Genomic DNA, 25327 nt, shown 5'->3' with positions numbered 1-25327 from the left:
GCTGGGGGTCAGCGCTAGTCACACGGAGAGCGAGGCTGGGGGTCAGCGCTAGTCACACGGAGAGCGAGGCTGGGGGTCAGCGCTAGTCACACGGAGAGCGAGGCTGGGGGTCAGCGCTAGTCACACGGAGAGCGAGGCTGGGGGTCAGCGCTAGTCACACGGAGAGCGAGGCTGGGGGTCAGCGCTAGTCACACGGAGAGCGAGGCTGGGGGTCAGCGCTAGTCACACGGAGAGCAAGGCTGGGGGTCAGCGCTAGTCACACGGAGAGCGAGGCTGGGGGTCAACTCATCAGTCACACAGAGAGCGAGGCTGGGGGTCAACTCGTCAGTCACACAGAGAGCGAGGCTGGGGGTCAACTCGTCAGTCACACGGCCGGAGAGCGAGGCTGGGGGTCAACTCGTTAGTCACCAGGACGGAGAGCGAGGCTGGGGGTCAGCTCGTTAGTCACCAGGACGGAGAGCGAGGCTGGGGGTCAGCTCGTTAGTCACCAGGACGGAGAGCGAGGCTGGGGGTCAACTCGTCAGTCACACGGCCAGAGAGCGAGGCTGGGGGTCAACTCGTCAGTCACCAGGACGGAGAGCGAGGCTGGGGGTCAGCTCGTTAGTCACACGGACGGAGAGCGAGGCTGGGGGTCAGCTCGTTAGTCACCAGGACGGAGAGCGAGGCTGGGGGTCAGCTCGTTAGTCACCAGGACGGAGAGCGAGGCTGGGGGTCAACTCGTCAGTCACACGGCCAGAGAGCGAGGCTGGGGGTCAACTCGTCAGTCACCAGGACGGAGAGCGAGGCTGGGGGTCAGCTCGTTAGTCACACGGACGGAGAGCGAGGCTGGGGGTCAGCTCGTTAGTCACCAGGACGGAGAGCGAGGCTGGGGGTCAGCTCGTTAGTCCCACGGATGGAGAGCGAGGCTGGGGGTCAGCTCGTTAGTCCCACGGACGGAGAGCGAGGCTGGGGGTCAGCTCGTTAGTCCCACGGACGGAGAGCGAGGCTGGGGGTCAGCTCGTTAGTCCCACGGACGGAGAGCGAGGCTGGGGGTCAGCTCGTTAGTCCCACGGACGGAGAGCGAGGCTGGGGGTCAGCTCGTTAGTCCCACGGACGGAGAGCGAGGCTGGGGGTCAGCTCGTTAGTCCCACGGACGGAGAGCGAGGCTGGGGGTCAGCTCGTTAGTCCCACGGACGGAGAAGCGAGGCTGGGGGTCAGCTCGTTAGTCCCACGGACGGAGAAGCGAGGCTGGGGGTCAGCTCGTTAGTCCCACGGACGGAGAAGCGAGGCTGGGGGTCAGCTCGTTAGTCCCACGGACGGAGAAGCGAGGCTGGGGTTCAGCTCGTTAGTCCCACGGACGGAGAAGCGAGGCTGGGGGTCAGCTCGTTAGTCCCACGGACGGAGAGCGAGGCTGAGGGTCAGCTCGTTAGTCACCAGGACGGAGAGCGAGGCTGGGGGTCAGCTCGTTAGTCACCAGGACGGAGAGCGAGGCTGGGGGTCAGCTCGTTAGTCATACGGAGAGCGAGGCTGGGGGTCAGCTCGTTAGTCATACGGAGAGCGAGGCTGGGGGTCAGCTCGTTAGTCATACGGAGAGCGAGGCTGGGGGTCAGCTCGTTAGTCATACGGAGAGCGAGGCTGGGGGTCAGCTCGTTAGTCATACGGAGAGCGAGGCTGGGGGTCAGCTCGTTAGTCACCAGGACGGAGAGCAAGGCTGGGGGTCAGCTCGTTAGTCCCACGGACGGAGAGCGAGGCTGGGGGGAGAGCGAGGCTGGGGGTCAGCTCGTTAGTCCCACGGACGGAGAGCGAGGCTGGGGGTCAGCTCGTTAGTCCCACGGACGGAGAGCGAGGCTGGGGGTCAGCTCGTTAGTCACACGGACGGAGAGCGAGGCTGGGGGTCAGCTCGTTAGTCCCACAGACGGAGAGCGAGGCTGGGGGTCAGCATCACCACTGCCGGCCGGCTTTCCCGATACTAAAACATCTCTCTCCTGTGAGAAGCACAAGTGACGGACTGCGGCAGACCCCCGGGTCCCCATCCTGCAGCAGACCCCCGGGTCCCCATCCTGCAGCAGACCCCCGGGTCCCCATCCTGCAGCAGACCCCCGGGTCCCCATCCTGCAGCAGACCCCCGGGTCCCCATCCTGCAGCAGACCCCCGGGTCCCCATCCTGCAGCAGACCCCCGGGTCCCCATCCTGCAGCAGACCCCCGGGTCCCCATCCTGCAGCAGACCCCCGGGTCCCCATCCTGCAGCAGACCCCCGGGTCCCCATCCTGCAGCAGACCCCCGGGTCTTCATCCTGCAGCAGACCCCCGGGTTCCCATCCCGCACCCCCCCTGTTCACCTAACAAGATGCACATTTAGGAAATAAATAATTAAAAACTTTTTTTTATACATTTAAATGTAACAAGTCCGACTGGAAACAAATGGGCAGAAGAACCCCCGAAACTACATCCAACACAAAACATCCCCAGACGTAGTCCGGGTCGTAGACCGGGCGAGCGGCGACAGTACGGCAGACGAGGGGCAGTCCGGGTGAGCGGCGACAGCATGGCAGTCCGGTGCGAGCAGCGACACTACACGGCAGACGGGTGGCAGTCCGGGCGAACGACGACAGCATGGCAGATGAGTGGCAGTCCGATGCGAGCAGCGAAAGCACACGGCAGACGGGCGGCAGTCTGGGGCGAGCAGGGACAGCACACGACAGATGTGTTGCAGTCCGGGCGAGCGGTGACAGCATGGCAGACGGGTGACAGTCCGGGTGAACGGCGACAGCATGGCAGATGTGTCGCAGTCCGGGGCGAGCGGTGACACTACACGGCAGACGAGCAGCAGTCCGGGTGAATGGCGACAGCATGGCAGATGTGTCGCAGTCCGGTGCGAGCAGCGACACTACACGGCAGATGTGTCGCAGTCCGGGGCGAGCGGTGACACCACACGGCAGACGGGCAGCAGTCCGGGTGAACGGCGACAGCATGGCAGATGTGTCGCAGTCCGGGGCGAGCGGTGACACTACACGGCAGACGGGTGGCAGTCTGGGGCGAGCGGCGACACTACACGGCAGAAGTGTCGCAATCCGGGGCGAGTGGTGACACCGCACGGCAGAAGTGTTGCAGTCCGGGGTGACCGGTGACACCGCACAGAGGAGTGTCGCAGTCCGGCGCGAATGGCGACACCGCACGGCAGACGGGTGGCAGTCCGGCGCGAACGGTGACACCCCGCGGCAGAAGTGTCGCAGTCCGGGGCGAGCGGTGACATCACACGGCAGAAGTGTCGCAGTCCGGGGCGAGCGGTGACATCACACGGCAGAAGTGTCGCAGTCCGGGGCGAGCGGTGACACCCCACGGCAGAAGTGTCGCAGTCCGGGGCGAGCGGTGACACCCCACGGCAGAAGTGTCGCAGTCCAGGGCGAACGGTGACACTACACGGCAGAAGTGTCGCAGTTCGGGGCGAGCGGTGACACTACACGGCAGAAGTGTCGCAGTCCGGGGCGAGCGGTGACACCCCACGGCAGAAGTGTCGCAGTCCGGGGCGAGCGGTGACACCCCACGGCAGAAGTGTCGCAGTCCGGGGCGAGCGGTGACACCCCACGGCAGAAGTGTCGCAGTCCGGGGCGAGCGGTGACGGGACTGCATCACTCAAAAGAAAAAACTACAAACACAAATTACTTCAAACATTTTCCAAAAAGGTGCAAAAATTGTCATTTGTGTGTGCGAGTCTTGTGGATAAACATTGCAGTAAGAGCCACGAGTGCAGAACCCAGGAGCAGCGCAGAGCAGCGGGGAGCAGCGCCGAGCAGAGAGGAGCAGCGCCGAGCACCTACCTGCAGCATCCCGGCTTCTGGTCTCATTGCAACTAATTAGAGAAGCTGTGCTTTCCATAGCATCTCCAGACGGCCGTGAACGGAGAGCGACCGCCGCGCCCTGCAGACGATGCTTCATGCACCTGGCAAATCCAGGAGGCTCGGAGTAAGCAGGCAGCCAGCAGCTGCCCGTGATGTCAGCGCCGGGCAGCCAGTAGCAGAGCAGCACCGCGCCGACGCGTCGCAGGCTAAATACAGACCTTCATTAGCAATTCAGGAGCAGATGATGGAAAAAAATAAATAATTAGAGAAAAAAAAGGTGTGAACATGTGAAAATGCCGAGAGAGCGGGGGGGGGGGGGGCGCATCTCATTACTGAGCCGCAGCGAGAGGAACACATGGCACAAGATGCACCTAGAATACAGCGCCGCGCCAATTCCGTAATCCTCTGAGAACAACAAGACATGGAAACAATTGTTCTATCAGTCTGGAGCGGATGACCAGCGGCGGGGGAGGGGATTCGCAGGATTTACGTATCACTTAGTGATAGCGGTAATAGAACGGTCGCCGCGATCACGGATTGTTGTAGTCACAATTTAAATAGTGGTAGAATGGCGCGGAACGCAGCAATGAATAACATCGGCAGTAGACGGAACCAAGGCAGCGTGTGGAGAAGTGGCGCAAAGGGCGAAATCTGGAATTCTGTCATTCTGCAAGGCAAGGGATGTGCCGAGCGTCAGCTCACCGGTGCCAGGATGCTCAACCCATCTCCAGAGCTGCATTCACAGTGCTGCTGGCTCGTTGGTCAGCGCTCCGGGTCAGGGTCTGCATAGAGCATTGTGGGAGGTGTAGTGCGCAGTAAGCTCATGTCTCCCACAGTGCATCATGGGAGCTCAGCTGTCAGGGGGGTGCCAGTGATACAATGTAACACCACAATGTTGAATAGATGGCCATGCATCATCTTTAGGTTATTATTGGGGTCCGCACTAACAGGGACCCCCAGATCACTCCACAGGGGCACAATGACCAAGCTACGCTCTGTTTGAGGATCTCTGCTTTCAGAGTCCGTTCCCCCCTCCCCCCGTTGTACCCCCTTAAAGCAGCAACTAGATAGCACATCCCTTTAAGGCTCAGGATCCAAGCCCGCATATAGGATCAGGAAGAGCATCAGAAGGACTCCCTAAGATAGACGCCCGCCCGTCGGCACTGAACAATCCGGAGCGGCGATGGTTAATGCGTCACAAAGTCATCATCACATTTGCGTAATACGGAAGGTTGGCGATAATTGTCCGAACGGGGAGGCATTAGTGAGCTGCACACTAGTGTCGGTGACTGGGGATTCCTCCGGACATCTGCCGTCATCGCTTTACTGCATGGGTGGTTAGGATGAAACCCGTTACAGCGAGTGTCGGGCACTCGGACCCAGCGTGTGCCGCAGCCGGCGCTTCTGGTACTTCCATTGGTCAGCGGAAATAGACCAGCTGCCACAGGTGAAAGCGTGAAGGTGCTCTTAGATAGATGCTTTTGGTCATTCTTGACTACTGCATCCTGTAAACAGGCTGTGAAGAGTTACACAACGCAATCTTCACTAGGCTGGCCCTTAAAGGGATTGTCCAGTTGTAAATCACTGTCAATCCTTAGGATAGGTCATCAATAGTAGATCAGCAAAGGTCCGCTGATCAGCTGCAGGAAGCAGACAGCTCCGTTCTCAATGCGGTGGCCAGGATCGATATTACATGCAGTGTTACCGTTGAAGTGAATGGCCTATAATACCAAGCCTGGCCACTACACTAAGAACAGAGCTGTCTGCTTCCTGCAGAAATCAGGGCAGTGCAGGAGCACACCAGCCTAGTGAATAGCCGAACAGTGGGGGTCCAAGACGCCAAACCCCTGCCAAGCTACCATTGTTGGCCTACCTGAAGAATACAACCGGAAAGCCCCTTTAACCTTTTTCCTTCTAGAAAGCACAGATGATATGCAGGGCTGCGGGCAGAACAGTAGATGATCAGACAACCGGCTGAGTGATCGCACTGAAAGAGGGGTCATAAATGGCTGCACATCCAAGTGGAGGAATGTATCAAGTGGGGAACCACAAGGCTCTGTCCTGGGCCCAGTGTTGGTCAACATTGTTATAAATGATCTGGAGGAGGGAATTGTGGGAAACTTTGCCAATGACACAAAGCTAGGAGGGATAGCTAACACTAGAAAAGAGAGAGAGTATTCAAAAAGATCTAGAAAAGCTTGCACAGTGGTCGGCGACTAACAGAATGGTATTTAACAAGGAGAAATGCATCTGGGCAAGAAAAATGAAGAAAGCCCATACAGAATGGGAGGAATTGGGCTAAGCAGCAGCACATGTGAACAAGACTTGGGTATACTACTAGATCATAGACTGAACATGAGTCAACAATGTGATGCAGCAGCCAAAAAGGCAAACACAATTCTGGGATGTATTAGAAGCATAGAGTCTAGATCACGGGAGGTCATTATCCCCTCTACTCTTCCTTAGTCAGACCTCATCTGGAATACTGGGTCCAGTTCTGGGCACCCCACTTTATACAAGACATAGACAAACTGGAGCAAGTTCAGAGAAGAGTTACCAAGATGGTGAACAGTCTGCAAATCATGTCCTATGAGGAACGGTTAAAGGATCTGGGAATGTTTAGCAGAAGAGAAGACTGAGAGGAGACTTAATAGCTGTCTACAAATATCTGAAGGGCTGTCACAGTGCAGAGGGATCAGCCCTATTCTCATCTGTACAAGGAAAGACGAGAAGCAATGGGATGAAACTGAAAGGGAGGAGACACAGATTGGATATTAGACAGTGAGGGGATCAATGAGTGGAGCAGGTTGCCACGGGAGGTGGGGAGTTCTCCTTCAATGGAAGTCTTCAGAGGCCGGACAGACATCTGTGTGGGATGATTTAGTGATCCTGCACTGAGCAGGGGGTTGGACCCGATGACCCCTGAGGACCCTTCCAACTCTACTGTTCTAGGATTCTACCTCTCAGTGTAATCCTGGGAAGGGGAGGAGGTGAGCTGTGACTACTGTGAATGGTGGCTCCTGTGTTATCTATATATAAGTGTCACCTCTCAGTGTAATCCTGCCTGTGCAGGGAGGGGAGGAGGTGAGCTGTGACTATTGTGAATGGTGGGTCCAGTGTTATCTATATATAGGTGTCTCCTCTCAGTGTAATGCTGTCTATACAGAGAGGGGAGGAGGTGAGCTGTGACTATTGTGAATGGTGGCTCCTGTGTTATCTATATATAGGTGTCTCCTCTCAGTGTAATCCTGTCTGTACAGGGAGGGGAGGAGGTGAGCTGTGACTATTGTGAATGGTGGATCCTGTGTTATCTATATATAGGTGTCTCCTCTCAGTGTAATCCTGTCTGGACAGGTAGGGGAGGAGGTGAGCTGTGACTATTGTGAATGGTGGCTCCTGTGTTATCTATATATAGGTGTCACCTCTCAGTATAATCCTGTCTGTACAGGGAGGGAAGGAGGTGAGCTGTGACTATTGTGAATGGTGGATCCTGTGTTATCTATATATAGGTGTCTCCTCTCAGTGTAATCCTATCTGTGCAGAGAGGGGAGGAGGTGAGCTGTGACTATTGTGAATGGTGGCTCTTGTGTTAACTATATATAGGTGTCACCTCTCAGTGTAATCCTGTCTGTACAGGGAGGGGAGGAGGTGAGCTGTGACTATTGTGAATGGTGGCTCCTGTGTTATCTATATATAGGTGTCTCCTCCCAGTGTAATCCTGTCTGTACAGGGAGGGGAGGAGGTGAGCTGTGACTATTGTGAATGGTGGCTCCTGTGTTATCTATATATAGGTGTCTCCTCTCAGTGTAATCCTGCCTGTGATGATGAGATGAGATGACGGCTGAGAAGTTTCCTCTACAGATTAGGAATGGCAGACTATTATTAGGCTCTGTGTTTTAGGCTTTTCCTGTAAATCCTGACTGTGATGTATATATTACCGGGTCGCTCGGCGATGTATATATTACCGGGTCGCTCTGCGATGTATATATTGCCGGGTCGCTCTGCGATGTATATATTGCCGGGTCGCTCGGTGATGTATATATTACCGGGTCGCTCGGCGATGTATATATTACCGGGTCGCTCTGCGATGTATATATATTGCCGGGTCGCTCTGCGATGTATATATTGCCGGGTCGCTCGGTGATGTATATATTACCGAGTCGCTCGGTGATGTATATATTACCGGGTCGCTCTGGGATGTATATATTGCCGGGTCGCTCTGCGATGTATATATTGCCGGGTCGCTCGGTGATGTATATATTACCGGGTCACTCTGCGATGTATATATTACCGGGTCGCTCTGGGATGTATATATTACCGGGTCGCTCTGTGATGTATATATTACCGGGTCGCTCTGTGATGTATATATTACCGGGTCGCTCTGCGATGTATATATTACCGGGTCGCTCTGGGATGTATATATTACCGGGTCGCTCTGGGATGTATATATTACCGGGTCGCTCTGGGATGTATATATTACCGGGTCGCTCTGGGATGTATATATTACCGGGTCGCTCTGGGATGTATATATTACCGGGTCGCTCTGTGATGTATATATTACCGGGTCGCTCTGTGATGTATATATTACCGGGTTGCTCGGCGATGTATATATTACCGGGTCGCTCGGGGATGTATATATTACCGGGTCGCTTGGTGATGTATATATTACCGGGTCGCTCGTTGATGTATATATTACCGGGTCGCTCTGTGATGTATATATTACCGGGTCGCTTGGTGATGTATATATTACCGGGTCGCTTGGTGATGTATATATTACCGGGTCGCTCGGGGATGTATATATTACCGGGTCGCTCGGGGATGTATATATTACCGGGTCGCTCGGGGATGTATATATTACCGGGTCGCTCTGGGATGTATATATTACCGGGTCGCTCCGTGATGTATATATTACCGGGTCGCTCTGGGATGTATATATTACCGGGTCGCTCGGTGATGTATACATTACCGGGTCGCTCTGGGATGTATATATTACCGGGTCGCTCGGTGATGTATACATTACCGGGTCGCTCTGGGATGTATATATTACCGGGTCGCTCTGGGATGTATATATAAGCGGGTCGCTCTGGGATGTATATATTACCGGGTCGCTCTGGGATGTATATATTACCGGGTCGCTCTGGGATGTATATATAAGCGGGTCGCTCTGGGATGTATATATTACCGGGTCGCTCTGGGATGTATATATTACCGGGTCGCTCTGGGATGTATATATTACCGGGTCGCTCCGGGATGTATATATTACCGGGCCGCTCCGGGATGTATATATTACCGGGTCGCTCTGGGATGTATATATTACCGGGTCGCTCTGGGATGTATATATTACCGGGTCGCTCTGGGATGTATATATTACCGGGTCGCTCTGCGATGTATATATTACCGGGTCGCTCTGCGATGTATATATTACCGGGTCGCTCTGGGATGTATATATTACCGGGTCGCTCTGTGATGTATATATTACCGGGTCGCTCCGTGATGTATATATTACCGGGTCGCTCTGGGATGTATATATTACCGGGTCGCTCGGTGATGTATATATTACCGGGTCGCTCGGTGATGTATATATTACCGGGTCGCTCGGTGATGTATATATTACCGGGTCGCTCGGTGATGTATATATTACCGGGTCGCTCTGGGATGTATATATTACCGGGTCGCTCGGGGATGTATATATTACCGGGTCGCTCTGGGATGTATATATTACCGGGTCGCTCGGTGATGTATATATTAGCGGGCCGCTCCGTGATGTATATATTACCGGGTCGCTCTGGGATGTATATATTACCGGGTCGCTCTGGGATGTATATATTACCGGGTCGCTCTGGGATGTATATATTACCGGGTCGCTCGGCGATGTATATATTACCGGGTCGCTCGGCGATGTATATATTACCGGGTCGCTCGGCGATGTATATATTACCGGGTCGCTCTGGGATGTATATATTACCGGGTCGCTCTGGGATGTATATATTACCGGGTCGCTCTGGGATGTATATATTACCGGGTCGCTCGGGGATGTATATATTACCGGGTCGCTCGGGGATGTATATATTACCGGGTCGCTCTGGGATGTATATATTACCGGGTCGCTCTGGGATGTATATATTACCGGGTCGCTCTGGGATGTATATATTACCGGGTCGCTCGGGGATGTATATATTACCGGGTCGCTCTGGGATGTATATATTACCGGGTCGCTCCGCGATGTATATATTACCAGGTCGCTCGGCGATGTATATATTACCGGGTCGCTCTGGGATGTATATATTACCGGGTCGCTCTGGGATGTATATATTACCGGGTCGCTCGGGGATGTATATATTACCGGGTCGCTCGGTGATGTCAGGTTCCCTTTAAGTTGGGCCTAACAGAACCTGTGAAGACATTTGGTGAAGTAGTCGAAGACTCTTTAGTGAAGTTCCTTGTGAGCCGAGTCGCCGATGTCTGCATTAGCTCTCCGGCAGGAGGCCTGTCCCTATGACAACAGTTCTTTCCCTGCGCTCCGCTAACCTGTGTGTTTTCATAGGGACAGCGGTGCCCATAGCAACCAGCAGCTCGCTTCCAATTTTCTAGCACAGGTAAGCAAACGAAAATAATCCTAATAATTGGATGCTGCGCGCCCCGAGCTCCCAGGAGCCGCCGCAGAGGCACTCACGCTTCACAGTTGTCCTCATGGGGCTGCCTCTCCGTCTCCTGGTCACCCCAAGGATCCCCCTTGTTAGTCCTAGTCTTAGCCTAATCTTTAGCCATGGCATTGTGTTCCATTCCAACTGATAACCTAGTAGGGCGTACGGCTGTGATGGGGGCACCCTTCATCCTCAGCCCAGCTGCTCTGGTCAGTGACCATCAACGCTCACAGGGACTCAGGGGGCGCGTCTTGTTCTCACCCGCTCACAGGGACTCAGGGGGTGCGCGTCTTGTTCTCACCCGCTCACAGGGACTCAGGGGGTGCGCGGCTTGTTCTCACCCGCTCACAGGGACTCAGGGGGTGCGCGTCTTGTTCTCACCCGCTCACAGGGACTCCAGGGGTGCGCGTCTTGTTCTCACCCGCGAGCGGACCCCTTTATCACAGACACATAATGAGATGTGCACATGTGAAGAGACCACCCAATGCAGTGAGCGGCTGTCCCCTCGCTGCGCAGGAGTACGGAGAGCAGAGTACACGCCGGCCTCAGCGCCCTGTTTCTTAGTTAATGGGGCTCACAGGACAGATTGGGGGGCCGCACGTCTCACACCCGCAGCCATGTCAGATTGAATGCAGCGGGGGTCGTGCATGCGCAGTCCTATGGGGCTTGTACTCCGCTGTGCCCGGCAGTGAAGCAGCGGCACACATACATGACTGCGGCGCCATTCCATCTCCTTTATGAGGGGTGCGATGAGCCTGCAGTGAGGTGGAGGGTGGGCACAGGAGTGGGGGGCTCTCACTGCTGAGTGTATATATATACACACACACGTCCTGGGAGTGCGGGGTTTGCATGGGGCGGTGCTAGGAGCCACTCCCGCTGTATACATGGCAGGTGCCGGACATCCGCCAGCAGCAGTGCAGTCGCGTCTGTCAGCCCTCGGAGTGCGGCTGCCAATTCTGCCAGCAGTATTTGAATGCCCCGATCAGTGTTTGGGGCAACTGAACGATCGCAGAGTGCCGCTCACCACCACCACGGCCTTGGGCCTTCTAGGGAAAAGAAAAACTGTACTTTTTTGGTCACCCCATTTCCAAAGAAAAAATGTAATAAAAATTTAAAAAGTCGTCTGTATTCCAAAATGGTAGCGCCATAAATGACGGGACGCCCCGCAGACGCGAGCCGGCGCTAAGCCACCTCGACAGAAAAATCATTTCATCTTCATCCAAAGATATTTATTTCATTTTATAAAAGTAGTGAAGCAAAAGAACACCAAAAAGTCTATAAATGTGGTGAAATCGAAGCGAGCCACAGAATAGAGGGCCATCCTTTGTGGCAGCGAGCGCGGCGTAGAGACAAGGTCCCACTCCTCCCACTGCAGTCCATCCCAGGCCCTCCAAAGCCGAAAGAAGAGTTAGGAGTTAGTGGCAAGGAAAGTCCAAAAACTGAGACCGGTGCGTGCCATTAAGGGGTTAAGGCCGGATATGCTGTGTGATACTCCGTGCGGTATTAGCGGGGGGGAGGGGAGATCATAACCGCACCTTTTCTCCTGAAGGAAGTGGCGATCGCTCACAAGAAGCCGCCGCCAAGCACAACTCTGTACAGCTGCTTCAGCGCTCTGGCAGGAGGCCGCAAAGGAATCGCAAAAAATTGTACCTAGTTTTTGTACTGCAGTCTGTCAGCTGGAACTTGTAGTCCGCCCCGCCGGCATCATGTTGTGGAGCCGGACTGATGTGTAGTTTAATTGGTGAAGATCCAGTAGAACTTGTGTTTTATGTATTTATATACCAAGCCAGCGGGAGGAGCTAGCAGGCCAGCGGGAAGAGCTAGCGGGAAGAGCTAGCGGGCCAGCGGGAGGAGCTAGCGGGCCAGCGGGAGGAGCTAGCGGGCCAGCGGGAGGAGCTAGCGGGCCAGCAGGAAGAGCCAGCGGGCAGAGCCAGCGGACCAGCGGGAGGGGCCAGCGGGAAGAGCCAGCGGGCCAGCGGGAGGAGCCAGCGGGCCAGCGGGAGGAGCCAGCGGGCCAGCGGGAGGAGCCAGCGGGCCAGCGGGAAGAGCTTTCAGTGATCTTCCCTCTAGTGATAGTCAGGACTCCTCTGCTTGTTGCTCTCATCATCCAGGCCTTATGCAGCAGCTCCAACGCATCAGTCCTCCTCCTATCAGCTTCCCCCCGTCCCGCTCTCACCTCCATACACGGCTCTGGGGTGATCGGTGGTTTGCCGTATCCTGCGGTTAGTTGCTATACCGATATCCCTCCTCTTCCAGATTTCTCCATGTTTAGCGGCGCGCTTCGCCCCAACACCATCCTCCGTTGTTTTATCTCTATTTTCGCACCAAGGTAGATAAGGTCTCGCACGCTTTCTACGGACGCGTTGCCAATTTCGATTTGAATTTGGACCATTTTTTGTAATTCTAATATGTAACCCTCTAGATACTTGCGGAGTAATATACATATATAACATCCATACTAACTCGCTGATCACATCCTCATCGGAGGTCTTCATCATCTGCGTTGGTAAGTATTTCCAAAGAGACAACAACGCACCTTCCCACCCGGCAGGGAAACTGGATTGGAAAGGGTTAAATATGGAAAGTGTCTGTAAAAGGCCCCAACCTCTCCCCATCTTATAGTAAGACGGGAACACCAGACCCACAAGATGCCAGGAGCGCCCCATCACCGCCCAGTGGGGCCGCATGAAGAGCGGTCCGAAGGGGTCTGACAATCCTGAAAGCCCCCCATGACTGGTGGCGGCACACCACTGTTTGTACTGAGAAACCTCTGGGACCCGTTCTTAGAATTGGTGGGGGTTGCAGAGGTCGGACCCCCAATGATCAGCCTAACTGAAGATCTTGGCATAACCCCTTCACGAGAACCTCATCGATTTAACAGCAGTTTTCTTCTACAAACAGCGCCACCCCCGTCTTCTGGGTTGTGTCTGATATTGCAGCTCAGCTCCATTTAAAGCGACCCTCTAGTCTCCCTGGACAGTACCTGCTGTCCTGTCACAAACCTGTTGGCTTCCGGGGCCCTTCAGTTTTGTACCAACATGGCCACTTCTTTGACTACCCAGTGCACACTGGAGTGACTCGGTAGTCTAAGACACCGCCCACTGCTCTGATTGGCCAACACTGTACCCTTAGCCTTCCCCATCGACAAGATATCCACAGTATAGGAGATGACTTGGTGACCGTGGGGGGTCTGCTGAGACCCCTGCTTCCTGTGCTACCCGGCACTGTGTGGCTTCTTTCCCTTCTTCCACTGTTATAGGAGCCATGTCTAAGCATGGCGGTCAGAGCTCCATCCGTTTCAATGGGTGGTTGGAAATATGGATCGGGTGCCACTTGGGGGTCTCCGCAGACCCACTGAAGGCCGTTCAGTCACCTCCTCACTGCGGAGGCTGCAGTAACCCCACAGTGAGGAGAATGGGGACATGGGACCCCGACTGATCAGCGAGTCCCCTCCTATCCTGTAGGTGTCCCGAGGACGGCGAGAACGTGTAATACCAGCAGCGGCCAACTCAAGTCTGGCTCCCTTTTCCCAAATACAAACGGGACCCCTTGTGACAAATCGTAACCCCAAAGCCGCCTGTTTGTAAGCAAGTAACCAGCGGAACATTCAGTGATGTAACCTATAGTAAAACCGCTCTCTGTATACGAAGACTCGGGGAGAACGGCGCTTGCGCCATTGTACCAGCGCATAGAAGTCACTAGTTCGCTGCGTGCCATATTTGTGCCAAAATGTGTGACTTTTGGGCCTTTTTGCATCCCACTCACAGTAGGCAGGACCTCGTGGGCCGGTCAGTTACTGTACTGCATGCCACAAAGCTGGCATAACTTTCAGCCTGGCACACGGGACTGGCAGACTCGTCACTCTGAGACACAAAATGCCAGTCTAGGTAGATTATGTCCCTCGTGTTTGTAATTCGCTCTGCCGACGTAGGTACTAGAGCCCGCCGGGGCCTTCCTTCGGGTTCATCTGGCTTTACAACCACAATGCTCTCCTCGGACTTCTGGCCATCGCTTTTCCCTCTAAATATCCACACAAGCCGTATACGTGTCCCTGAGAGGTACTGGAGTCACTGACCAATAGGGACAGGAGGGAGGAGCGGTGCAGCCTAATAGGTCCCCTCTACTTCTCAATAAGCCATCTCTGACCGGTCTGCGGCCGCACTACGGAGAGACGCAACACTTTTGGTTACAAATTACTACAAAAACTCCCCACAAGTCCGACGTCACTCATCAAAACAGGTAAGGATGGAGCCTGGTGGCCGAAAACCGCAGCAAAATAACTGCGCCGCGGTGCGCCAAAATAATGATGCCATACAGTGCTCAAAATACCATCAGATGTGCTGCTCATCGCTGGGAAAACTGGATGAATGAAGCGCTGATTGGGTACGTCGGCACATTCCGCTTACCGCCATGTCCCACATATTGCAGAATCTAAATACTAACGACGACCTGTCTGTGCGTGCGTGCGTGCGTGCATGCGTGAGTGGATTTGTGAGGGAGTTACACGCTCCGCCCCTGATCACATGACTGTGACGTCATCAAAGGTCCCTAATCTCCAGTGAGGGAGTTACACGCTCCGCCCCTGATCACATGACAAAGGCATCATCACAGGTCCTGTACGCACACAGCTGCTGTCTGTCTCGGTGTTCGTTAGTATTCCATAGCAGCTGAGGCTTTAGGGGGGTTGTAGTCCGCAGTCATGTGATCAGAGGCGGAGCATATAAGTCATTCACGCGGGATGAGCATCATAGTCATGTGATCAGGGGCGGAGCATGAGGGTGATGTCATCGCAGGTCGTTCATCTCGACTCCTGTGCTGCTTCTGATCCCTGTTGACTGGGGTGCTGTGTGCGTGAAGTGCCTGTAGCAGCGCTGTGTGTGTGTGAAGTGCCTGTAGCAGTGCTGTGTGTGTGTGAAGTGCCTGTAGCAGCGCTGTGTGTGTGAAGTGCCTGTAGCAGTGCTGTGTGTGTGAAGTGCCTGTAGCAGTGCTGTGTGTGTGAAGTGCCTGTAGCAGTGCTGTGTGTGTGAAGTGCCTGTAGCAGCGCTGTGTGTGTGAAGTGCCTGTAGCAGTGCTGTGTGTGAAGTGCCTGTAGCAGTGCTGTGTGCGTGAAGTGCCTGTAGCAGTGCTGTGTGCGTGAAGTGCCTGTAGCAGTGCTGTGTGTGTGAAGTGCCTGTAGCAGTGCTGTGTGTGTGAAGTGCCTGTAGCAGTGCTGTGTGTGAAGTGCCTGTAGCAGTGCTGTGTGTGAAGTGCCTGTAGCAGTGCTGTGTGCGTGAAGTGCCTGTAGCAGTGCTGTGTGCGTGAAGTGCCTGTAGCAGTGCTGTGTGCGTGAAGTGCCTGTAGCAGCGCTGTGTGCGTGAAGTGCCTGTAGCAGCGCTGTGTGCGTGAAGTGCCTGTAGCAGCGCTGTGTGTGTGAAGTGCCTGTAGCAGCGCTGTGTGTGTGAAGTGCCTGTAGCAGCGCTGTGTGTGTGAAGTGCCTGTAGCAGTGCTGTGTGTGTGAAGTGCCTGTAGCAGTGCTGTGTGTGTGAAGTGCCTGTAGCAGTGCTGTATGTGAAGTGCCTGTAGCAGTGCTGTGTGTGTGAAGTGCCTGTAGCAGTGCTGTATGTGAAGTGCCTGTAGCAGTGCTGTGTGTGAAGTGCCTGTAGCAGCGCTGTGTGCGTGAAGTGCCTGTAGCAGCGCTGTGTGTGTGAAGTGCCTGTAGCAGTGCTGTGTTGTGTGAAGTGCCTGTAGCAGTGCTGTGTTGTGTGAAGTGCCTGTAGCAGTGCTGTGTGTGTGAAGTGCCTGTAGCAGTGCTGTGTGTGTGAAGTGCCTGTAGCAGTGCTGTGTGTGTGAAGTGCCTGTAGCAGTGCTGTGTTGTGTGAAGTGCCTGTAGCAGTGCTGTGTTGTGTGAAGTGCCTGTAGCAGTGCTGTGTTGTGTGAAGTGCCTGTAGCAGTGCTGTGTTGTGTGAAGTGCCTGTAGCAGTGCTGTGTGTGTGTGAAGTGCCTGTAGCAGTGCTGTGTGTGTGTGAAGTGCCTGTAGCAGTGCTGTGTGTGTGTGTGAAGTGCCTGTAGCAGTGCTGTGTGTGTGTGAAGTGCCTGTAGCAGTGCTGTGTGTGTGTGAAGTGCCTGTAGCAGTGCTGTGTTGTGTGAAGTGCCTGTAGCAGTGCTGTGTTGTGTGAAGTGCCTGTAGCAGTGCTGTGAGTGTGAAGTGCCTGTAGCAGTGCTGTGAGTGTGAAGTGCCTGTAGCAGTGCTGTGAGTGTGAAGTGCCTGTAGCAGTGCTGTGTGTGTGAAGTGCCTGTAGCAGTGCTGTGTGTGTGTGAAGTGCCTGTAGCAGTGCTGTGTGTGTGTGAAGTGCCTGTAGCAGTGCTGTGTGTGTGAAGTGCCTGTAGCAGTGCTGTGTGTGTGAAGTGCCTGTAGCAGTGCTGTGTGTGTGAAGTGCCTGTAGCAGCGCTGTGTGTGTGAAGTGCCTGTAGCAGTGCTGTGTGTGTGAAGTGCCTGTAGCAGTGCTGTGTGTGTGAAGTGCCTGTAGCAGTGCTGTGTGGCGCCACCAGAAACACTGGTACTATAACTTCCTAATAATTACTAGTCATATGCACTACAGTAAACACATCAGCCAAAAGCAGGACAAATAAGCAGACCTTAAAACACGTACAAGCAGTTCCAGATAAAAGACAAACGCCAGAAAAACAGTCATACCAAACAGACCAGATGTAACTTACATGTAATGCTGGCACCTACAGGGGGCGCTCTCTTCCTTCTTCGGTCACTAATTGCACTGAAGGGGAGCACAAGGCTACCGCAAGAGATTCTTCAGCATCCAGGACGCTGTCGGTCACCTGTGTAATGGAGGACACTGCCCGTTAACTGCAGGTTCTGACAGCGCAGGAACTTACACACTTTTCCCATTCAGTATACTGTACAATATGGCCGCCGTCTGACGGGCGGAATCACTGCACGCATTACACAACACGGTACTATTCAATAGTTAGTACTTGCAGCACAGCGGTGGATTTTCTCCCCGTATTTCAAGTGTTGAATTTTCGTCTCTATTGGCTTATTGTGTTTTCTCTCTTCACAAGTCTAGTATGGGAATACCAGGAGGGGTTGTCCTTATCAGGGCGGGTGCTCCGATGAGGCGGGACGCATGCTAGGGGTACATCAGGTTTTTAGAGGATAACTATTCTACCCCTTATAAATTAAGGTTACGGTATAGTATTTCAGGACTTGGCTTTTGGTGTTGGACGATATGGATTTTCACTCCGTATTTCAAGCGTTGAATTCCACAGCATAAATAGACACATGGGAAATATCCGCACCGAGTGAGGGCGATTCCCAACAGCCCTCCACATGGCTTGTAGTGTGAATGCTGCGCAAGATCCACATTATTCCGCAGTGTTTACTGCCTGTGTGAAGGCGACAAGCACACATCCACACCAGAATGCACAACTAAATCCACACGACTTTGATTCGCGGTTGACGCCGAGGAATGCTGTACGCACCATGTGACTGATCGGACATGAATGGCACTTTAGGGGGGGTAATCGCCCTGAGTGGAATGGACTCCATAGGAGGGGCTGTGAGTGCAGAGTGCTGGCATGGACTATCTCACGGAAGCAGGACTACCTGCTGCCGGGGGATTCAGAGGTAATCACCCTGAGTGGGACAGACCCCATAGGAGGGGCTGTGAGTGCAGAGTGCTGGCATGGACTATCTCACGGAAGCAGGACTACTTACTGCCGGAGGATTCAGGGGTAAGCGACGGCCTGGAGTTACTTGTTCCTTTATAAGGACTCGGCCTTCTTATTAAGGTCTGACGGAGATTATTTTTCAGCGCTGTTAGCGGTGCGGTTTTTAGTGTATAAATCATTTGGATAATCCCTTATTATTATGAACGCGGGGGCTTCATCTAATTCCTTATTTTCGTCTCTATTGGCTTATTGTGTTTTCGCTCTTCACAAGTCTAGTATGGGAATACCAGGAGGGGTTGTCCTTATCAGGGCGGGTGCTCCGATGAGGCGGGACGCATGCTAGGGATACCTCAGGTTTTTGATGATCACTATTCTACTCCTTATAAATTAAGGTTACGGTATAATATTTTAGGACTTGGCTTTTGGTGTTGGCCGATACGCACTTTCACCACAGATTTCACCCACTGCGACAGACAGAGCGCGCTACGGAGCTGAAAACCTGCAGCACGACTAGAAGCCACCGACGACGACCGCTGTGACAGAATTGGGTTTGTTAAGAGTCACATTGTACTCTACTACATTCCGGAGTCGACCTTCCACAGAAAAATGCCCCATTTGTGAACTCACCCAAATGCACAGAGTTCAGTAGACAGAAAGCCGAACTGCACGGCCCACGGCGGCTTCTGTAACGCCATCCTCTTCCCTCATAACCCTGCGGCGCTGGTCCGCTGCCACGTGAGGGACAGCCAGTCTGCGCCACGTGCTGCACATTTCAGTATTTGGCCCTTTCACGTGGCTTCATGCTCCGTCATACCGAGTCATTGGCATCCCACCAGCGCAGCATGCAGTGACATCTCTAGTAACATTGTGGACGCCATGATGGAAACCCAACATGACTGATGCAGCGTCAGCACTGAAGGGGCTTTCCAAACCAATCCTATTGATGAGCTCCCCTTGGGATGGGCGGGGGTCCAGCACTCCGGACCCCGGCTGACCAGCACCACAAGGCACAGGGGTACAGAGGGGAAGCAGTTGGCTCCGACCTCAGTGTCATGGTAACTGCAGGCGCAGCTGTCACTGAGCCTGCTGTTACAAGCGCCGGCCACTACACCGGGGTTGTAGCCGCAGCGTCTACACCGCCCCCTATGTGTCCTGCCACTGACTGCAGGCGTCCCGACAGCTGACCGCTTGAGGATGCATCATCAATAGTATTTCTATTGGAAAGTTATAACGTGTGCAAACGCCATTGTGAATGAGACCCCATCATCACGACGCGAGAGGACCGGCGGTCGCTGCCCAAGACGACTCCTCTCCTGCTGCTGTATGTACCAAGGGCCCTTCCTAAGGGCCACTAGTTGCTTAGGGCTGCATCTGTATGCCAACCAAGAGGAGGAGTACCGCAGGGGTGTCTACGGTCTGCCGAGAGGAAGAGGAGGCATGGTTGTTACGAGGTGCCAGGACTCCGGGGGTGAGGACCAAAGCCGTAGGAGTGCGCTGGCTCCCACGCGGTTTGGCCTCCACACAGATTTCGTTTCTTCGCTCACGCTAACCACGTCTCGCCTACAGAAAGTCGCCGACAACTTAATGTTACCCAACGGCGAAGAACTGCTTGGGGAAAATGTGCCCATCGCCAGAGGGCAAGGAAAAAAGCAAAGAAAAAACCAGTGGGTCGGGAAAATGCGCCCAGCGCCGTCCGCACGGTGATGAGTGATTAGTGGAGCTCTACCAGCAGCGCCATCCGCAGCGCTCTGATTCTCCGCACCCCGCAGCTGCTGCGCTACATTTCTTTATTTCTTTAAGCAAGCTGACTTCTCAGACGGCGGACCGCCGCGACTACCGGCCGCTTTCAGCACTCCTGGATTTCCTCCCGACGCTAGTCACACTGCACACGTTCCTGCTGCGGCGGCTCCTTAAAGGGTCCCTGCCCGCAGCATAAACTATGTGACAGGGCACAAAGGTGACAAACAGAGCCGTCCGGGACACGCGGTGCGCCAACTTCAAGGGGCACAGGAACGGGGGCAGTGGGTGAACACAAGACCTCCCCAACCCCGTAGATATCTACAGGGGCCCTTTAAGAAATCCAGCAGTGGCCAAGAAAGAGCTGCGAACCAATGGAGGAGGGACGGCGGCGGCCGCGCAGGACTCCCCACCAGCCGCTGTCAAGGAACATAAACAATCTGCTGTAGCTTCACCAAGCATCAATTCATCTGGATGTGCAGCAGAAATCCACACGCAGCCGCCCAAATATCACCCGCTGATTGGCACAGATGACCACCAACTCGATCTGCCACGTGTACAAGTCACGGCGCGAACCACAATCCTCCGTAACCCACAACCTCACAGTCACAACTCACCATAACCAAGCCCTATGGCCGACCTAACGATACCGCGACATACATGGCGCCTGCACCACCATCATGTGAGAAGCAGCTCAGACATAATAAGTGCCCAGAAAAATGCCACGTCGGGCACTAATAAAAGTCCCCACAGATGCTGAATAGCAGGTCCCGGCGTCCAGGGCCACAGACATAAGTACTACCACAAGGTGAAAGCATCCGTAGGACGGCACGATACTGCTTACAGAGCGAGGGTCTCTCCAGGATGCATTGTCCATGACTGGCTGCAGGGGGAGCACTCACCCCGACTAGGGCGATCCCACCTCTAGGCAGCTGCTGTAAAGCCCGTCACCGTAGTCCCACATCATTGTCCTCAGAGCCCAATGCCTTTCCCCCCATGTCCATGGTTCATCAGCGGATATGTGATGAGTGGGCGTGGCCTCCGGTGATCGCGCAGCGACATTCCGTCATACTCGCACGTTTATAGCTGGTTTTGGATGTATGAACAGTAACGTTTTACACAATGTTTTTGGCTGTGATTGTGGTCTCGGTGCCGTCCTCCGGGGTGAGTTATCTGTAGTCATCTGCCGCATGTAAATAGCCCTTGTGACAGCTACACCAGCGGAGGGAAGCGGTCACCTCGCAGCGACAACCACACATCGCGGTCCTGATGCTCTACTAGGGCGGATAGAAGGGGGGTTCCAATGGACAGATGCCGATTTACAATGGGTGCTGCGACTTGCCGGAGGTGAAACGTGCAGCAGGCCATCCGATTACCCCGAGACGATCAGCCAATCACTGCGATAACATCCGATTACCCCGAGACGATCGGCCAATCACTGCGATAACATCCGATTACCCTGAGACGATCGGCCAATCACTGCGATCACATCCGATTACCCCGGGCGATCAGCCAATCACTGCGATCACATCCGATTACCCCGAGACGATCAGCCAATCACTGCGATAACATCCGATTACCCGGGCGATCAGCCAATCACTGCGATAACATCCGATTACCCCGAGACGATCAGCCAATCACTGCGATAACATCCGATTACCCGGGCGATCAGCCAATCACTGCGATAACATCTGATTACCCGGGGCGATCAGCCAATCACTGCGATAGCATCCGATTACCCCGAGACGATCAGCCAATCACTGCGATAACATCCGATTACCCTGAGACGATCGGCCAATCACTGCGATAACATCCGATAACCCTGAGACGATCGGCCAATCACTGCGATAACATCCGATAACCCTGAGACGATCGGCCAATCACTGCGATAACATCCGATTACCCCGGGCGATCAGCCAATCACTGCAATAACATCCGATTACCCTGAGACGATCGGCCAATCACTGCGATAACATCCGATTACCCTGAGACGATCGGCCAATCACTGCGATAACATCCGATAACCCTGAGACGATCGGCCAATCACTGCGATAACATTCGATTACCCGGGGCGATCAGCCAATCACTGCGATAACATCCGATTACCCGGGGGGATCAGCCAATCACTGCGATAACATCCGATTACCCGGGGCGATCGGCCAATCACTGCGATAACATCCGATTACCCCGGGCGATCGGCAAATCACTGCGATAACATCCGATTACCCGGGGCAATTGGCCAATCACTGCGATAACATCCGATTACCCGGGGCGATCGGCCAATCACTGCGATAGCATCCGATTACCCTGAGACGATCAGCCAATCACTGCGATAATATCCAATAACCCTGAGACGATCGGCCAATCACTGCAATAACATCCGATAACCTTGAGACGATCGGCCAATCAGTGCGATAACATCCGATTACCCGGGGCGATCAGCCAATCACTGCAATAGCATCCGATTACCCTGAGACGATCAGCCAATCACTGCGATAACATCCGATAACCCTGAGACGATCGGCCAATCACTGCGATAACATCCGATTACCCCGGGCGATCGGCCAATCACTGCGATCACATCTGATTACCCCGGGCGATCAGCCAATCACTGCGATAATATCCGATTACCCGGGGCGATCGGCCAATCACTGCGATAACATCCGATTAACCCAGGTGATCGGCCAATCACTGCGATAACATCCGATTACCCCGGGCGATCGGCCAATCACTGCGATCACATCTGATTACCCCGGGCGATCAGCCAATCACTGCGATAATATCCGATTACCCGGGGCGATCGGCCAATCACTGCGATAACATCCGATTACCCGGGGCAATCGGCCAATCACTGCGATAACATCCGATTACCCGGGGCGATCAGCCAATCACAGCGATACCATCCGATTACCCGGGGCGATCGGCCAATCACTGCGATAGCATCCGATTACCCTGAGACAATCGGCCAAATCACTGCGATCACATCCGATTACCCCAGGCGATCAGCCAATCACTGCAATAACATCCGATTACCCCGGGCGATCAGCCAATCACTGCGATAATATCCGATTACCCGGGGCGATCGGCCAGTCACTGCGATAACATCCGATTACCCGGGGCAATCGGCCAATCACTGCGATAACATCCGATTACTCGGGGCGATCGGCCAATCACTGCGATAACATCCGATTACCCGGGGCGATCAGCCAATCACAGCGATACCATCCGATTACCGGGGGCGATCGGCCAATCACTGCGATAGCATCCGATTACCCTGAGACAATCGGCCAAATCACTGCGATCACATCCGATTACCCCGGGCGATCAGCCAATCACTGCAATAACATCCGATTACCCCGGGCGATCAGCCAATCACTGCGATAACATCCGATTACCCCGGGCGATCAGCCAATCACTGCAATAACATCCGACTACCCGGGGCAGTCAGCCAATCACTGCGATAACATCCGATTACCTGGGGCAATCAGCCAATTACTGCGATAACATCCGATTACCCTGAGACGATCGGCCAATCACTGCGATAACATCCGATTACCCCAGGTGATCGGCCAATCACTGCGATAACATCGGATTACCCGGGTAAGTCAGCCAATCACTGTGATAACATCCGATTACCCTGAGACGATCAGCCAATCACTGCGATAACATCCGATCACCCTGAGACGATCAGCCAATCACTGCGATAACATCCGATTACCCTGAGACGATCAGCCAATCACTGCGATAACATCCGATTACCCGGGGCGATCAGCCAATCACTGCGATAACATCCGATTACCCGGGGCGATCAGCCAATCACTGCGATAACATCCGATTACCCCGGGCAGTCAGCAAATCACTGCGATAACATCCGATTACCCGGGGCAGTCAGCCAATCACTGCGATAACATCCGATTACCCTGAGACGATCAGCCAATCACTGCGATAACATCCGATTACCCCGGGCAGTCAGCCAATCACTGCGATAACATCCGATTACCCGGGTAAGTCAGCGAATCACTGCGATAACATCAGATTACCCTGAGACGATGGGCCAATCACTGCGATTACATCCGATTACCCGGGGCGATCAGCCAATCACTGCGATAACATCCAATTACCCCGGCCAATCGGCCAATCACTGCGATAACATCCGATTACCCGGGGCGATCAGGCGATCACTGCGATAACATCCGATTACCCCGAGACAATCGGCCAATCACTGCGATAACATCCAATCACCCCGGGCAGTCAGCCAATCACTGCGATAACATCCGATTACCCGGGGCGATCAGCAAATCACTGCGATAACATCCGATTTCTCGGGGCAGTCAGCCAATCACTGCGATAACATCCGATTACCCGGGGCGATCAGCAAATCACTGCGATAACATCCGATTTCTCGGGGCAGTCAACTAATCACTGCGATAACATCCGATTACCCTGAGACGATCAGCCTATCACTGCGATAACATCCGATTACCCCGCGCGATCAGCCAATCACTGCGATAACATCCGATTACCCGGGGCAGTCAGCCAATCACTGCGATAACATCCAATTACCCTGAGATGATCAGCCAATCACTGCGATAACATCCGATTACCCCGGGCAGTCAGCCAATCACTGCGATAACATCCAATTACCCTGAGATGATCAGCCATTCACTGCGATAACATCCGATTACCCCGGGCAGTCAGCCAATCACTGAGATAACATCCAATTACCCTGAGACGATCGGCCAATCACTGTGATAACATCCGATTACCCGGGGCGATCACCCAATCACTGCGATAACATCCGATTACCCGGGGCAGTCAGCCAATCACTGCGATAACATTCAATTACCCCGGCCAATCGGCCAATCACTGCGATAACATCCGATTACCCTGAGACGATCAGCCAATCACTGCAATAACATCCGATTACCCTGAGATGATCAGCCAATCACTGCGATAACATCCGATTACCCTGAGACGATCGGCCAATCACTGCAATAACATCCGATTACCCGGGGCGATCAGGCGATCACTGCGATAACATCCGATTACCCTGAGACGATCGGCCAATCACTGCGATAACATCCGATTACCCCAGGTGATCGGCCAATCACTGCGATAACATCCGATTACCCGGGTAAGTCAGCCAATCACTGCGATAACATCCGATTACCCTGAGACGATCGGCCAATCACTGCGATAACATCCGATTACCCGGGGCGATCACCCAATCACTGCGATAACATCCGATTACCCGGGGCGATCAGCCAATCACTGCGATAACATCCGATTACCCGGGGCAATCGGCCAATCACTGCGATAACATCCGATTACTCGGGGCGATCGGCCAATCACTGCGATAACATCCGATTACCCGGGGCGATCAGCCAATCACAGCGATACCATCCGATTACCGGGGGCGATCGGCCAATCACTGCGATAGCATCCGATTACCCTGAGACAATC

At 54.1% G+C, this 25327-nt stretch overlaps 1 protein-coding gene across 9 annotated transcripts in view; it reads right to left on the bottom strand.

Moving 5' to 3' along the window:
• R3HDM1 (R3H domain containing 1) overlaps positions 1-25327 on the bottom strand; it is a 194419-nt gene that overhangs the window by 124978 nt on the left and 44114 nt on the right. For all 9 annotated transcript variants that reach the window (XR_010786309.1, XM_066575155.1, XM_066575148.1 and 6 more), the window contains exon 2: positions 17159-17275. The gene's annotated coding sequence lies outside the window, so the exon portion shown is untranslated. The remainder of the gene's footprint in view (positions 1-17158; positions 17276-25327) is intronic.

This window comes from Eleutherodactylus coqui, chromosome 8 (genome assembly GCF_035609145.1).
Source record: "Eleutherodactylus coqui strain aEleCoq1 chromosome 8, aEleCoq1.hap1, whole genome shotgun sequence".
NCBI classification, from domain to species: domain Eukaryota; kingdom Metazoa; phylum Chordata; class Amphibia; order Anura; family Eleutherodactylidae; genus Eleutherodactylus; species Eleutherodactylus coqui.
This window is presented reverse-complemented; position numbering and strand designations above follow the sequence as displayed.